General features: G+C 42.6%; 1 pseudogene; it reads right to left on the bottom strand.

The window, feature by feature from the left end:
• Window positions 1–2,621: 2,621 nt before the first annotated feature.
• On the bottom strand, window positions 2,622–15,760 carry LOC100977264 (asparagine--tRNA ligase, cytoplasmic-like; annotated as a pseudogene).
• Between the last annotated feature and the right edge of the window lie 560 nt (window positions 15,761–16,320).

Raw genomic sequence — 16,320 nt, 5'->3', positions numbered from 1 at the left:
GTTTAAGCCAAGGTCTTGTTCTGTTGCCCAGGCTGGAATGCAATGGTGTGAACACAGCTCAGTGCAGCCTTGACCTACTATGCTCAAGTGATCCTCCTGCCTCAACCCCCCAAGTAGCAGGAACTACAGATGTGTGTCTCCAAGCCTAATTTAAAAATTTTTTTGTAGATATGAGGTCTCACTCATATGCTGCCCAGTCTGGTCTCAAACTCCTGAGCTCAAGCTGTCCTCCCACCTTGGCCTCCCAAAGTGCTAGGATTACAGGTGTGAGCCACCACACCCAGCCCACATTGCGTTTTAATATTATCTTGTCTCCCTCTTAGACTGTACTGCTTCAGAGGGAGAAATTATGTCTTCTGTAACTTGGCTCACTTAATAGCTATTGAATTGCACTGGTACAGGATAGATGAGGACTCATAACTTCTTTGCCAAGGCAAATGCTGAACTAGGTTGTTCTCAGGATGTAACTAATTAATTTGACTTAGGGATTTTAAAAAAGTGTTTTGTCTGTTTTAGCTGTTTCATTTAGTTTGCTCTTACACATTAAGATTTCTACTCAGTACCCTAGTATCCTGAATTATTTGGATTAAAGGTGCTTATATGAACGTCAGTAATTAGGGAAAAAACCTCTTATGTCCAGTGTAATGGAATTAGGAAATTTGAGCTACTCTTAAATATATCTCCTTAAATCGCCTTATTTAATACAACCCTGAACTATTAAATGTATGTTTACTGATAATGAAATTAAGGCTTAACAGCTGGGGTTTGAACTCATCTTTCTGATCCCAAGCATTCATACTGGAGACAGGAAAACTGGCAATCCCGATTCCATCAAGGTATAGCTTTTCTCTTTCAGCACTCCGGGCTCCCTCAGGAGCCTTCCTCACTCTTTGTTGAAGATATTTTCAATTACATTTCTCCAAATTACAACTAAAAAGTCTTTCGCTAATACAATAGGGGGAAAAGTTTTTTTAAAATTATTTTCTACAGCAGTTTTTTTTTTTTTTTTTTGAGATGGAGTTTCACTCTTGTTGCCCAGGCTGGAGTGCAATGGCCTCTGCCTCCCAGGTTCAAGTGATTCTCCTGCCTCAGCCTTCCCAAGTAGCTGGGATTATAGGCATGTGCCACCACATCTGGCTAATTTTGTATTTTTAGGGGAGACGGGGTTTGTCCGTGTTGGTCAGACTGGTCTTGAACTCCTGACCTCAAGTGATCCGCCCGCCTCGGCCTCCCAAAGTGCTGGGATTACAGGCATGAGCCACTGTACCTGGCCTGCCCTCTACAGTTTCTATGGGAATAGATTATATGCTTAGATATTAATGAGTCTAGTTGTAATAAAGCAGTTGCATATTAATTAGCTTGGTAACGTTACAAATTAAAAATGTTGATCAGCAACTTGGACGAAACCATCAAAATGGTATAATATTTGTCTTGAGCTTAATTTTTTTTCTAAGAGGAGAAATAGAGACAAAGCTACTAGTTAAGTCATTCTATTTAGCCCATTGCTTAAAAGCTTATGTAAAATAACACTGGATATAACACATTTCTGTTAATAAAATATTGAGTCTAAATTTTATATAAAACAAACTTCACCGTCAACTTAAGGGAACATTAAGGCCCTTGAAAAGATACAAGTAACTACTATAAAAGAGGTATGATGGTGAGGTTTGGGCTTAAAATTTATTTATTTTAAAAAAAAGTTGGCCGGGCGCAGTGGTTCACGCCTATAATCCCAGCACTTTGGGAGGCTGAGGCGGGTGGATCACGAGGTCAGGAGATCAAGATCATCCTGGCTAACACGGTGAAACCCCATCTTTACTAAAAATACAAAAAATTAGCCGGGCAGGGTGGCGGGTGCCTGTGATTCCAGCTACTTGGGAGGCTGAGGCCGGAGAATTGCTTGAACCCGGGAGGTGGAGGTTGCATTGAGCCAAGATTGCGCCATTGCACTCCAGCCTGGGTGACAGAGCAAGACTCTGTCTCAAAAAAAAAAAAAAAAAGTTATGAGTATAGCGCTAAGGGAGCCCAGAGAAGAAAACTGGAGCTTCCAAGATCAACTTTATGGTAAGTATCATGATACAGGCCTAGAGAATAGGACTTAATGGAATAGATACATAACTCAAGAGTACTTTTTTTAACCAATATTTAAAACTGTTTAATTATATATATGATATATAATCCCAAAATTATGGCCCATTATTAGATAAAATGCTGAAATGTATTCCTAACTACAGAATTATGTACCACATATTTCCCCAAAACTTTGTTTTTTGTTTGTTTTCTGAGATGGAGTCTTGCTCTGTCGCCCAGGCTGGAATGCAGTGGCGTGATCTCAGCTCACTTCAACCACCACCTCTCAGGTTCAAGCAATTCTCCTGCCTCAGCCTCCCAAGTGGCTAGCATTACAGGCGTGCCCCACCATGCCTGGCTAATTTTTGTAATTTTTTTTTTTAATAGAGATGGTGGTTCACTGTGTTGGCCAGGCTGGTCTCAAACTCCTGACCTTAAGTGATATGCTGGCCATAGCCTCCCAAAGTGCTAAGATTACAGGGCTGAGCCACCACACCCAGCCTGGGCTACTTTTTATGGTATTAGGAATAAAAAAGAGAAAATGGAAACAGTTTTACCCCAGTGGAACAAGAAAGGGAAGATTCTGGCTTTTTGTATTTGGGGGTTTTTTGTTTTTGTTTATTTTTAAAGAGGCAGCCTGTTTCTTTCATGAACCATATTCTGTTTCTTTTATGCTTCAGAAGTAATCAGTTATGGCCTGCAGCACTGGACAAATCAATGGTATAAGCATGCATCTCAGATGTGATAACTTCAGAATCCAAGAGAAGAATCATCCCAAGGGCTGGACACAGTGGCTCACACTTGTAATCCCAGCAATTTGGGAGGCCAAGGGGAGAGGATCTCCTGAGCTGAGGAGTTCGAAGTTACAGTAAGCTATAATTGTGCCACTGCACTGCAGCCTGAGCTACCAAGTGAGACCCTATCTTAAAAACATACATAATTTTTTAAGAAGAATCATTCTAGGCCCAAGTCATATCCTCCATGATGACATATACCATATTTTCTCTGATCTGTATTCCAGTAATAGGGAGTAGGGTCAATCCCTTCCTTTTTATAAACCTGCAGGCATTTCTTCATTATCCCAGATATGCATTGATCCTCCCACAGTCTCACCAACATTCAGCATCAACACACTGACAGATTCAGTAAGACAGGAATGCTCAGGATGTCACTGCATATAGAAGGACTTGATCACAGGAAATCAACACAGCAAGATTGGTTCATTAATGGTGTTGTCATCAGTCTCAGGAGCTTTTGGGATTTTTTCTCCAAATTCCCAGGAAGTTCCATATCTTTTCTTTATATTGTGTTTTAGCCACACCATAGCATCTGATTAAAAGGCCGTTTGGTGGGCTTAAAGTAAGGGTTCAGGTTATATATTCATTGCCAGTGACTTAAAGACTACCACATCACAAACCAAGCCCTCCAATCAGCTCAGGAGGTCCTCAAAGGTCAGAAAAGGGCACCCAGCTTCCACATAAGTGTATTCAGCCACGTGCCTTCAAATTCTGGATGCTCTGCCCTGTATGACTGTGCAATACAAAAAAACATCTAGGGCTGGAATGCATGTCTCCTGGTACAACTAAGAGAACTAAGTCAAAAATGTCTCTTCATGGGCTGGGCACAGTGGCTCACTCCTGTAATCCCAGCACTTTGGGAGGCCAAGGCAGGTGTATTGCTTGAGCCCAGGAGTTTGAGATTGGTAACAACAGGAGGTAGAGAAACTCTAGGCAGACAACAGCAGGTCCCTGATGAAGCCCCACCCTCGTGGAAAAGCCGCGGCCCAAAGTGAGAACTTCTATCCCTGTTTTCCCACTCAAATGTTGCCTTTTCCTAAACCATCCATGGTCCACCCCCCATCCTGTGCCTATAAATACCCCAGACTCAGCCGGCAGAGAGGAGAAGCAGCTGGACATAGGAGACTACAGCTGGACATCGGAGAGAAGTGGCTTAATTTCAGAGTAACAGCTTGGTGACATAAATTTTAAGAAGAATCCAGCCAAAGACAGCTGGACTTCAGGGGAAGATTACCTACCCCCATCCCCTTTAATCTCCCCTTCCCACTGAGAGCCACTTCATCAGCAATAAAATCCCCCACACTTACCATCCTTCAATTTGTTTGTGCGACCTCATTTTTCCTGGATGCTGGACAAGAGCTTGGGAACCACAGGCGCGGAAACAAAAGGGCCCACGGACCTGTTAACACCTGAGCTGTCCATGGACAGCAGAGCTAAAAGAGCACTGTAACATGCCCTCTGGGGCTTCAAGGGTTGTGGGCACCACCTCCCCAGTCATGCTATGGGGCCTCAAAAGCGCTCACCCCAGCTCCTGCAGGTGCTCACCTGTGCACTCCCTCCCACATGGGGAGGAATGCAGCAGGTCCAAGTGAGTGGAGTTTGCCCCTGCTGGCACCAAAGTGAACAGCAGGTTCCAGCACTCGTGCACTCCGGTTCCCACCTTGTTCACTCACATGCTCCCTCCCATGAGGAGTCGAGAGCTACAGGCTGAGTAAATGAGGCACCCCTGTTGCCAATCCCACGAAGAGGTCAGGGAAATATCCCGCTTCAAGACCAGCCTGGAAAACATGGCAAAACCCCGTCACTACTAAAAACACAAAAATGAGCCAGGCGTAGTGGCACATGTCTGTAATCTCCATTACTTGGGAGTCTGAGGCACAAGAATTGCTTGAACCTGGGAGGCTGAGATCACGCCACTGCACTACAGCCTGGGTGACAAAGCAAGACACTCTCTCTCTCAAAAAAAAAAAAAAAAAAAAAAAAAGTGGGGGGGGGAGGAGCCAAGATGGCCGAATAGGAACAGCTCCGGTCTACAGCTCCCAGCGTGAGCGATGCAGAAGACGGGTGATTTCTGCATTTCCATCTGAGGTACCGGGTTCATCTCACTAGGGAGTGCCAGACAGTGGGCGCAGGCCAGTGGGTGCACGCACCGTGCACGAGCCGAAGCACGGCGAGGCATTGCCTCCCCTGGGAAGCGCAAGGGGTCAGGGAGTTCCCCTTCCGAGTCAAAGAAAGGGGTGACGGACGCACCTGGAAAATCGGGTCACTCCCACCCGAATATTGCGCTTTTCAGACAGGCTTAAAAAACGGCGCACCACGAGACTATATCCCACACCTGGCTCGGAGGGTACTACGCCCACGGAATCTCGCTGATTGCTAGCACAGCAGTCTGAGATCAAACTGCAAGGCGGCAGCGAGGCTGGGGGAGGGGCGCCCGCCATTGCCCAGGCTTGCTTAGGTAAACAAAGCAGCCCGGAAGCTCGAACTGGGTGGAGCCCACCACAGCTCAAGGAGGCCTGCCTGCCTCTGTAGGCTCCACCTCTGGGGGCAGGGCACAGACAAACAAAAAGACAGCAGTAACCTCTGCAGACTTAAATGTCCCTGTCTGACAGCTTTGAAGAGAGCAGTGGTTCTCCCAGCATGCAGCTGGAGATCTGAGAACGGGCAGACTGCCTCCTCAAGTGGGTCCCTGACCCCTGACCCCCGAGCAGCCTAACTGGGAGGCACCCCCCAGCAGGGGCACACTGACACCTCACATGGCAGGGTATTCCAACAGACCTGCAGCTGAGGGTCCTGTCTGTTAGAAGGAAAACTAACAAACAGAAAGGACATCCACACCGAAAACCCATCTGTACATCACCATCATCAAAGACCAAAAGTAGATAAAACCACAAAGATGGGGAAAAAACAGAACAGAAACACTGGAAACTCTAAAACGCAGAGCGCCTCTCCTCCTCCAAAGGAACGCAGTTCCTCACCAGCAACTGGATGGAGAATGACTTTGACGAGCTGAGAGAAGAAGGCTTCAGACGATCAAATTACTCTGAGCTACGGGAGGACATTCAAACCAAAGGCAAAGAAGTTGAAAACTTTGAAAAAAATTTAGAAGAATGTATAACTAGAATAACCAATACAGAGAAGTGCTTAAAGGAGCTGATGGAGCTGAAAACCAAGGCTCGAGAACTACGTGAAGAATGCAGAAGCCTCAGGAGCCGACGCGATCAACTGGAAGAAAGGGTATCAGCAATGGAAGATGAAATGAATGAAATGAAGTGAGAAGGGAAGTTTAGAGAAAAAAGAATAAAAAGAAATGAGCAAAGCCTCCAAGAAATATGGGACTATGTGAAAAGACCAAATCTACGTCTGATTGGTGTACCTGAAAGTGACAGGGAGAATGCAACCAAGTTGGAAAACACTCTGCAGGATATTATCCAGGAGAACTTCCCCAATCTAGCAAGGCAGGCCAATGTTCAGATTCAGGAAATACAGAGAACGCCACAAAGATACTCCTCGAGAAGAGCAACTCCAAGACACATAATTGTCAGATTCACCAAAGTTGAAATGAAGGAAAAAATGTTAAGGGCAGCCAGAGAGAAAGGTCGGGTTACCCTCAAAGGGAAGCCCATCAGACTAACAGCAGATCTCTCGGCAGAAACCCTACAAGCCAGAAGAGAGTGGGGGCCAATATTCAACATTCTTAAAGAAAAGAATTTTCAACCCAGAATTTCATATCCAGCCAAACTGAGCTTCATAAGTGAAGGAGAAATAAAATACTTTACAGAAAAGCAAATGCTGAGAGATTTTGTCACCACCAGGCCTGCCCGAAAAGAGCTCCTGAAGGAAGCGCTAAACATGGAAAGGAACAACTGGTACCAGCCGCTGCAAAATCATGCCAAAATGTAAAGACCATCAAGACTAGGAAGAAACTGCATCAACTAACGAGCAAAATCACCAGCTAACATCATAATGACAGGATCAAATTCACACATAACAATATTAACTTTAAATGTAAATGGACTAAATTCTCCAATTAAAAGACACAGACTGGCAAATTGGATAAAGAGTCAAGACCCATCAGTGTGCTGTATTCAGGAAACCCATCTCACGTGCAGAGACACACATAGGCTCAAAATAAAAGGATGGAGGAAGATCTACCAAGCAAATGGAAAACAAAAAAAGGCAGGGGTTGCAATCCTAGTCTCTGATAAAACAGACTTTAAACCAACAAAGATCAAAAGAGACAAAGAAGGCCATTACATAATGGTAAAGGGATCAATTCAACAAAAGGAGCTAACTATCCTAAATATATATGCACCCAATACAGGAGCACCCAGATTCATAAAGCAAGTCTTGAGTGACCTACAAAGAGACTTAGACTCCCACACATTAATAATGGGAGACTTTAACACCCCACTGTCAACATTAGACAGATCAACGAGACAGAAAGTCAACAAGGATACCCAGGAATTGAACTCAGCTCTGCACCAAGAGGACCTAATAGACATCTACAGAACTCTCCACCCCAAATCAACAGAATATACATTTTTTTCAGCACCACACCACACCTATTCCAAAATTGACCACATAGTTGGAAGTAAAGCTCTCCTCAGCAAATGTAAAAGAACAGAAATTATAACAAACTATCTCTGAGACCACAGTGCAATCAAATTAGAACTCAGGATTAAGAATCTCACTCAAAGCCGCTCAACTACATGGAAACTGAACAACCTGCTCCTGAATGACTACTGGGTACATAACGAAATGAAGGCAGAAATAAAGATGTTCTTTGAAACCAACGAGAACAAAGACACAACATACCAGAATCTCTGGGACGCATTCAAAGCAGTGTGTAGAGGGAAATTTATAGCACTAAATGCCCACAAGAGAAAGCAGGAAAGATCCAAAATTGACACCCTGACATCACAATTAAAAGAACTGGAAAAGCAAGAGCAAACACATTCAAAAGCTAGCAGAAGGCAAGAAATAACTAAAATCAGAGCAGAACTGAAGGAAATAGAGACACAAAAAACCCTTCAAAAAGTCAATGAATCCAGGAGCTGGTTTTTTGAAAGGATCAACAAAATTGATAGACCGCTAGCAAGACTAATAAAGAAAAAAAGAGAGAAGAATCAAATAGACACAATAAAAAATGATAAAGGGGATATCACCACCGATCCCACAGAAATACAAACTACCATCAGAGAATACTACAAACACCTCTACGCAAATAAACTAGAAAATCTAGAAGAAATGGATACATTCCTTGACACATACACTCTCCCAAGACTAAACCAGGAAGAAGTTGAATCTCTGAATAGGCCAATAACAGGAGCTGAAATTGTGGCAATAATCAATAGTTTACCAACCAAAAAGAGTCCAGGACCAGATGGATTCACAGCCGAATTCTACCAGAGGTACAAGGAGGAACTGGTACCATTCCTTCTGAAACTATTCCAATCAATAGAAAAAGAGGGAATCCTCCCTAACTCATTTTATGAGGCCAGCATCATTCTGATACCAAAGCCGGGCAGAGACACAACCAAAAAAGAGAATTTTAGACCAATATCCTTGATGAACATTGATGCAAAAATCCTCAGTAAAATACTGGCAAACCGAATCCAGCAGCACATCAAAAAGCTTATCCACCATAATCAAGTGGGCTTCATCCCTGGGATGCAAGGCTGGTTCAATATACGCAAATCAATAAATGTAATCCAGCATATAAACAGAGCCAAAGACAAAAACCACATGATTATCTCAATAGATGCAGAAAAAGCCTTTGACAAAATTCAACAACCCTTCATGCTAAAAACTCTCAATAAATTAGGTATTGATGGGATGTATTTCAAAATAATAAGAGCTATCTATGACAAACCCACAGCCAATATCATACTGAATGGGCAAAAACTGGAAGCATTCCCTTTGAAAACTGGCACAAAACAGGGATGCCCTCTCTCACCACTCCTATTCAACATAGTGTTGGAAGTTCTGGCCAGGGCAATCAGGCAGGAGAAGGAAATAAAGGGTATTCAATTAGGAAAAGAGGAAGTCAAATTGTCCCTGTTTGCAGATGACATGATTGTATATCTAGAAAACCCCACTGTCTCAGCCCAAAATCTCCTTAAGCTGATAAGCAACTTCAGCAAAGTCTCAGGATACAAAATCAATGTACAAAAATCACAAGCATTCTTATACACCAACAACATACAAACAGAGAGCCAAATCATGAGTGAACTCCCATTCACAATTGCTTCAAAGAGAATAAAATACCTAGGAATCCAACTTACAAGGGATGTGAAGGACCTCTTCAAGGAGAACTACAAACCACTGCTCAGTGAAATAAAAGAGGATACAAACAAATGGAAGAACATTCCATGCTCATGGGTAGGAAGAATCAATATCGTGAAAATGGCCATACTGCCCAAGGTAGTTTACAGATTCAATGCCATCCCCATCAAGCTACCAATGACTTTCTTCACAGAATTGGAAAAAACTACTTTAAAGTTCATATGGAACCAAAAAAGAGCCCGCATCGCCAAGTCACTCCTAAGCCAAAAGAACAAAGCTGGAGGCATCACACTACCTGACTTCAAACTATTCTACAAGGCTACAGTAACCAAAACAGCATGGTACTGGTACCAAAACAGAGATATAGATCAATGGAACAGAACAGAGCCCTCAGAAATAACGCCGCATATCTACAACTATCTGATCTTTGACAAACCTGAGAAAAACAAGCAATGGGGAAAGGATTCCCTATTTAATAAATGGTGCTGGGAAAACTGGCTAGCCATATGTAGAAAGCTGAAACTGGATCCCTTCCTTACACCTTATACAAAAATCAATTCAAGATGGATTAAAGATTTAAACGTTAGACCTAAGACCATAAAAACCCTAGAAGATAACCTAGGCATTACCATTCAGGACATAGGCATGGGCAAGGACTTTATGTCCAAAACACCAAAAGCAATGGCAACAAAAGCCAAAATTGACAAATGGGATCTAATTAAACTAAAGAGCTTCTGCACAGCACAAGAAACTACCATCAGAGTGAACAGGCAACCTACAACATGGGAGAAAATTTTCGCAACCTACTCATCTGACAAAGGGCTAATATCCAGAATCTACAATGAACTCAAACAAATTTACAAGAAAAAAACAAACCACCCCATCAAAAAGTGGGCGAAGGACATGAACAGACACTTCTCAAAAGAAGACATTTATGCAGCCAAAAAACACATGAAAAAATGCTCATCATCACTGGCTATCAGAGAAATGCAAATCAAAACCACTATGAGATATCATCTCACACCAGTTAGAATGGCAATCATTAAAAAGTCAGGAAACAACAGGTGCTGGAGAGGATGTGGAGAAATAGGAACACTTTTACACTGTTGGTGGGACTGTAAACTAGTTCAACCATTGTGGAAGTCAGTGTGGCGATTCCTCAGGGATCTAGAACTAGAAATACCATTTGACCCAGCCATCCCATTACTGGGTATATACCCAAATGACTATAAATCATGCTGCTATAAAGACACATGCACACGTATGTTTATTGTGGCATTATTCACAATAGCAAAGACTTGGAACCAACCCAAATGTCCAACAATGATAGACTGGATTAAGAAAATGTGGCACATATACACCATGGAATACTATGCAGCCATAAAAAATGATGAGTTCATGTCCTTTGTAGGGACGTGGATGAAATTGGAAATCATCATTCTCAGTAAACTATCGCAAGAACAAAAAACCAAACACCGCATATTCTCACTCATAGGTGGGAATTGAACAATGAGATCACATGGACACAGGAAGGGGAATATCACACTCTGGGGACTGTGGTGCGGTGGGGGGAGGGGGAAGGGATAGCATTGGGAGATATACCTAATGCTAGATGACGAGTTAGTGGGTGCAGCGCACCAGCATGGCACATGTATACATATGTAACTAACCTGCACAATGTGCACATGTACCCTAAAACTTAAAGTATAATAAAAAAAAAAAAAAAAAAAAAAAAAGAAGCCTCTTCCCCCAGATAGTCAAGTTTGAAGAGTGTAACACCAGCCTGGGTAACATAGTGAGACCTGGTCTCTACTGAAAAAAGAAAATCTGCTAGGCATGGTGGTACATGCCCATAGTCCAAGCTACTTAGGAAGCTGAGGCGGGAGAATGACTTGAACCTGGGAGATGGAGGCTGCAGTGAGTCATGATTGCACCAGTGCATGCCAGCCTGGGTGACAGAGTGAGACCCTGTCTCAAAAGTGAAACAAATAAAAAAAGTGTAGCACCACCTTCTGCTGGTATTTGCACTATTTTTGGAGAAGTAACGTCACAGTACCCCCATCAAAGAAGTGATCTCTAAAGCACCTGGTGGCCATGGATCGTGCTTTTCAGAGTTTGAACATGTTTTCTCTGAAGATCATCATGTGTCTGTTGATCTGGATGTCAACAACAACCAAGAGTCTTGTAACATTAATTTTAAGAGAAGAATTACCTTTTTTGCAGCATCCTAAAGAATTCCCTTTATCTTTATTGTAAGATTTTCATTACGAGGGAAAAAATTCAGCCCTCAAACTACTGAACTATTAAAAAACCCACTAAACTATGATAATTTTAATGCAAAATTGAAAATATTTGAAATAACTGTATATTCTTGAAAAAAAGTACAATACTAAAATGTTGTCATTTTGGCCGGGCATGGTGGCTTACGCCTGTAATGCCAGCATTTTGGGAGGCCGAGGCAGGCCAATCACTTGAGGCCAGGAGTTCGAGACCAGCCTGGCCAACATGGTGAAACCTTGTTTCTACTAAAAAAATAAAAATTAGCCAGGTGTGGTGGCCCACACCTGTAATCCCAGCTACTCGGGAGGCTGAGGCAGGTGAATTGCTTGAACCCAGGAGGCGGAAGTTGCAATGAGCCAAGATTGCACCACTGCACTCCAGCCTAGGCAACAGAGTGAGACTCGGTCTCAAAAAAAAAAACAAAAAAAAACTTGTCGGTTCTGGTAGTTTAATGATTGCCTTGCATTCTGTCATTTCTGGCGGTTTAATGATTTTCTGTATGTATCTTTCCAGAGCCCATTACTATTTATAACTATAAAATCAAGGGAATTATATATATTGCATCTTCTCCATCAATTGAATATACTTTCCTCTTTACAAATAATTTGTTAGCTCTTTTTTTTCTTTTTTTTGAGACAGAGTCTCACGCTGTCATCCAGGCTAGAGTGCAGTGGTGTAATCTGGGCTCACTGCAACCTCAGCCTCCTGGGTTCAAGCAATTCTCCTGCCTCAGCCTTCCAAGTAGCTGGGTTACAGGTGCCCATCACCACGCCCAGCAAATTTTTGTATTTTTAGTAGAGACAGGGTTTCACCATGTTGGCCAGGCTGGTCTCGAACTGCTGACCTCAAGTGATCCACCCGCCTAGGCCTCCGAAAGTGCTGGGATCACAGGCATGAGCCACCGCACCCAGCCTAATTTGTTAACTCTTGCAAGACCTCAATTATTCAGGAGAAATTATCTCTGTTTGCTAGAAATATAGTTATCTAACGGCTGGCTGGCAGTGATCAATTAATGAATTATACCCATGTTGGCCTATCTGTTTACCAGCCTATTTAATTGATGTCTGGGCTAGTTAGCTTTGAGGAAATTTTGTATTGTTATATAGAACTGGAACATATCCAGTATAGACCACAAATACAATCCAGGTTGCGTAAATTGAAAAGTGTAGCTTCCTTTAATTGTTTTTCTCTTTTGTTAGGACTCCTGTGCTATCAACTGGGGCATTATAAAATTATAATTCCACAGTCTACTTGAGGAAAATTCCTGTGTCCACATATCATCCTTTAAGTAGAGAGTGTATTTCAAAAAATTAACATTTTTAAAATGATTCTTACTATTCCAAGTATTCTGTATTTTTTGAGATAGTAAGAAGTCATAGGCTGGGCACGGTGGCTCACGCCTGTAATCCCAACACTTCGGGAGGCCGAGGTGGGTGGATTACTTGAGGCCAAGAGTTTAAGACCAGCCTGGCCAACATGGTGAAACTCTGTCTCTACAAAAAAATACAAAAATTAACACGACGAGGTGGTGCATGCCTGTAGTCCCAGCTACTCATGAGGCTGAGGCAGGAGCATCGCTTGAACCTGGGAGGTGGAGGTTGCAGTGAGCTGAGATCGTGCCACTGGGAGACAGAGCAAGACTGTGTCAAAAAAATGAAAACATAAAAATGAAAAAAGAGGTCATTGCTGCCAATGAAAAAGTGCTGTTGACAATGTTTTTGCTTAATTGGATCAAAATTTAATCTTTTTCCTGGAAAAATACCTACAGGCCAAAAAACTTTATAAGCAGAAAAACAGACACAAGACACAGAAACACACACACGTATCAGAAATAGCAGACTGCTTTATAAAATATTCCAAGAAAGAACAAAACAAATGAGATTTTTTAACAGCAAAGTATGCCGGTGACACAGCAAAAGCAGCTTTGCTAGTGCTATTATTGGAGGAAGTACAAGTGGCCCCAGAAAGAAAACGTGCATGTGCAACCAAAACTGATGGCCTCGGCTGAACAATGAACTCTATAAGTCCCACTGTTTTCTCTGTTAATTACTGCTTTCTTGGGAAAGTTTTGGGCCTTCTATTTTATATTCAAATGCTGGAGGAGTGCTCACCACTCTCTGAATTGCCAGGGTAACTGGGCTTCCCACATCCTTTCCCTCTCTAGTGGTGTCAAGTACTAGAAACACATCATCTAGATCTTTGTTTAAACACAAAAGCTCCTTAAAAATAGATTTTCTAAATTATGGAAACGCTTTTGTTTCAGTGGTCAACAGATCAATTGTGAGTCAACATCAAATGAGAAGTGGTTCCTATTCTCCACTTCCTATTCTGCAGTCAGCTGTAGTTATCATCATTTGCTACAATTTTCATTGCAGATGCTTTCTCTTTTCAATAATAATGTGATCATTGTGATTCTCAATGATGTATAAAAAATTTGTAGAATTTTCTACAGTGAATATGTTCCCTTAGTTGATAGATTTATATTCTTAACAGTACTGGGACTTCCAGAAATCACCCTAGATCCTGTCTCTAGGCAAGCACATGCCTAAACCATTTAGAACAATTCTTTTTTTTTTTAGACAGGATCTCACTCTGTTGCCAGGCTGGAGTGCAGTGGCGTGATGATGGCTCACTGCAGACTTGACCTCCCTAGGCTCAAGTGATCCTCTCACCTCAGCCTCCTGAGTAGCTGGGAATACAGGCGTGCATCACCATGTCTAGCTAATTTTTTGTAGAGATGGGCACATATCACCCTTTAAGCAGACAGCATATTTCAAAAAAAACATTTTAAAAATGATTCTTACTATTTCAAGTATTCTGTATTTTTTGAGCAAATAAGAAGCCATAGGCTGGGCATGGTGGCTCATGCCTGTAATGCCAGCACTTTGGAAGGCTGAGGCATGTGGATTGCTTGAGACCAGGAGTTGAGACCACCCTGGCCAACATGGCGAAACACCGTCTCTACTAAAAGTATAAAAATTAGCCAGGCATGGTGGCTAATGTTCACCATGTTACCCAGGCTGGTCTCAAACTCCTGGGCTCAAGCCATCTGCAGGCCTCGGCCTCCCAAAGTGCTAGGATTACAGGTGTAAGCCACCTCGCCCAGCCCATTCTATTCTAAAAGATTGGAAGTTTTCATTGTTTTTCCTTGATAACCTGTTTAGCGTATCTCATTGTGTGAATAATGGAGTAGTTATGAATTCTTTTTTTTTTTTTTTGAGACGGAGTCTCACTCTGTTGCCCAGGCTGGAGTGCAGTGGCACGATCTCAGCTCACTGGAACCTCTGCCTCCTGGGTTGAAGTGATACTCCTGCCTCAGCCTCCCGAGTACCTGGGATTATAGGCATGCACCACCACACCCGGCTAATTTTTGTATTTTTAGTAAAGATGGTGTTTCACCATGTTGGCCAGGCTGGTCTCAAACTCCTGACCTCAGGTGATACGCCCGCCTCGGCCTCCCAAAGTGCTGGGATTACAGGTGTGAGACACCGCGTCCAATCAAAGCAATTTCTTTTGAGGTATGATGGAGCATGTGATGACTTCAGGAACGGCTGGATTTTTTAGGGGGGCGGGGGACTGAGTCTCGCTTTGTTGCCCAGGCTGGAGTGCAGTGGCACCATCTCGGCTCACTGCAACCTCCACCTCCTGGGTTCAAGTGATTCTCCTGCCTCAGCCTCCTGAGTAGCTGGGACTACAGGCGTGCACTACCATGCCCATCTAATTTTGTATTTTGTATTTTTAGAGAGGGGTTTCACCATGTTGGCAGGCTGATCTCAAACTCCTGACCTGAAATGATTAGCCACCTCCACCTCCCAAAGTGCTAGGATTACAGGCATGAGCCACCATGCCTGGCCCATAATCATCTTTTCTATAAGCATTTAAAAGTGTCTGTTTTAGTTTCCTAGGACTGCTGTAACAAACTACCAAAAATCCAATGGCTTTATGCAATCAAAATTTTGTTTTCTCCCCATTCTGGAGGCCAGAAGTCTGAAATCAAGGCCTAGGCTCACTTCAAAGGCCCTAGGGAAGAATTCTTTCTTGCTTCTTCTAGCTTCTAGTGTTCCAGGTATTCCTTGGCTTCTAGCACCATAACTCCAAGTCTCTGCCTCCATCTTCACAAGGTTTCCTCCATCTGTCTCTCTTCTATGTCTCTCTCATAAGGACAATTTTAATTGGATTTAGGGCCCACCGGAATAATTCAGGATGGGCCCTAAATAATCTCCTCTCTAGTTCCTTAATTATTATACCTACAAAAGCCTACTTTTCCAAATTAAATCACATTCACAGGTTCTGGAACATGGACATACCTCCTTGGGGGCCGTCATTCTACCCGCTACAGTGCCCCAAATTCCTGAATTCCAGACTCAGCATTGCAATGAATACAGCAGTAGCTCTTATTCATCAAATACATTATTTATTTTCATTTGCTCAAGCAGATTTCAACCAAGCTACTTATCAAGAAGTCAGTTACATGCTGAGACAACTGGAAAGGCACATGCAAAAAAAATGAAATTGGACCTTTACCTCACACATATACTAAAGTTACATGAAAATGAATCAAAGACCTAAATATAAGCTAAAACTGTAAACCTCTTAGAAGAAAATATAGATGTAAATTTCCGTGACTTGGATTTGGTAATGGTTTCTTAGATATAACACATAAAGCACAAGTGACCAGAGAAAAAGGAGATAAATTGGACTTCAAAATTAAAAACTTTTGTACTTCAAAAGACACCATCAAGAAAGTGAAAAGACAACACACAGAATGAGAGGGAGAACTTGGCAAATCACATATCTAATAAAAGTCTAATATCCAGAATATATCAAGAACTCTTAAAACTCAACACTGAAGGCCGGGGGTGGTGACTCATGCCTGTAATCCCAG

Source organism: Pan paniscus, chromosome 15 (genome assembly GCF_029289425.2).
Source record: "Pan paniscus chromosome 15, NHGRI_mPanPan1-v2.0_pri, whole genome shotgun sequence".
Lineage (NCBI taxonomy): Eukaryota > Metazoa > Chordata > Mammalia > Primates > Hominidae > Pan > Pan paniscus.
The sequence above is the reverse complement of the archived record's forward strand: the minus strand, read 5'-3'. Positions and strand labels throughout refer to the sequence as shown.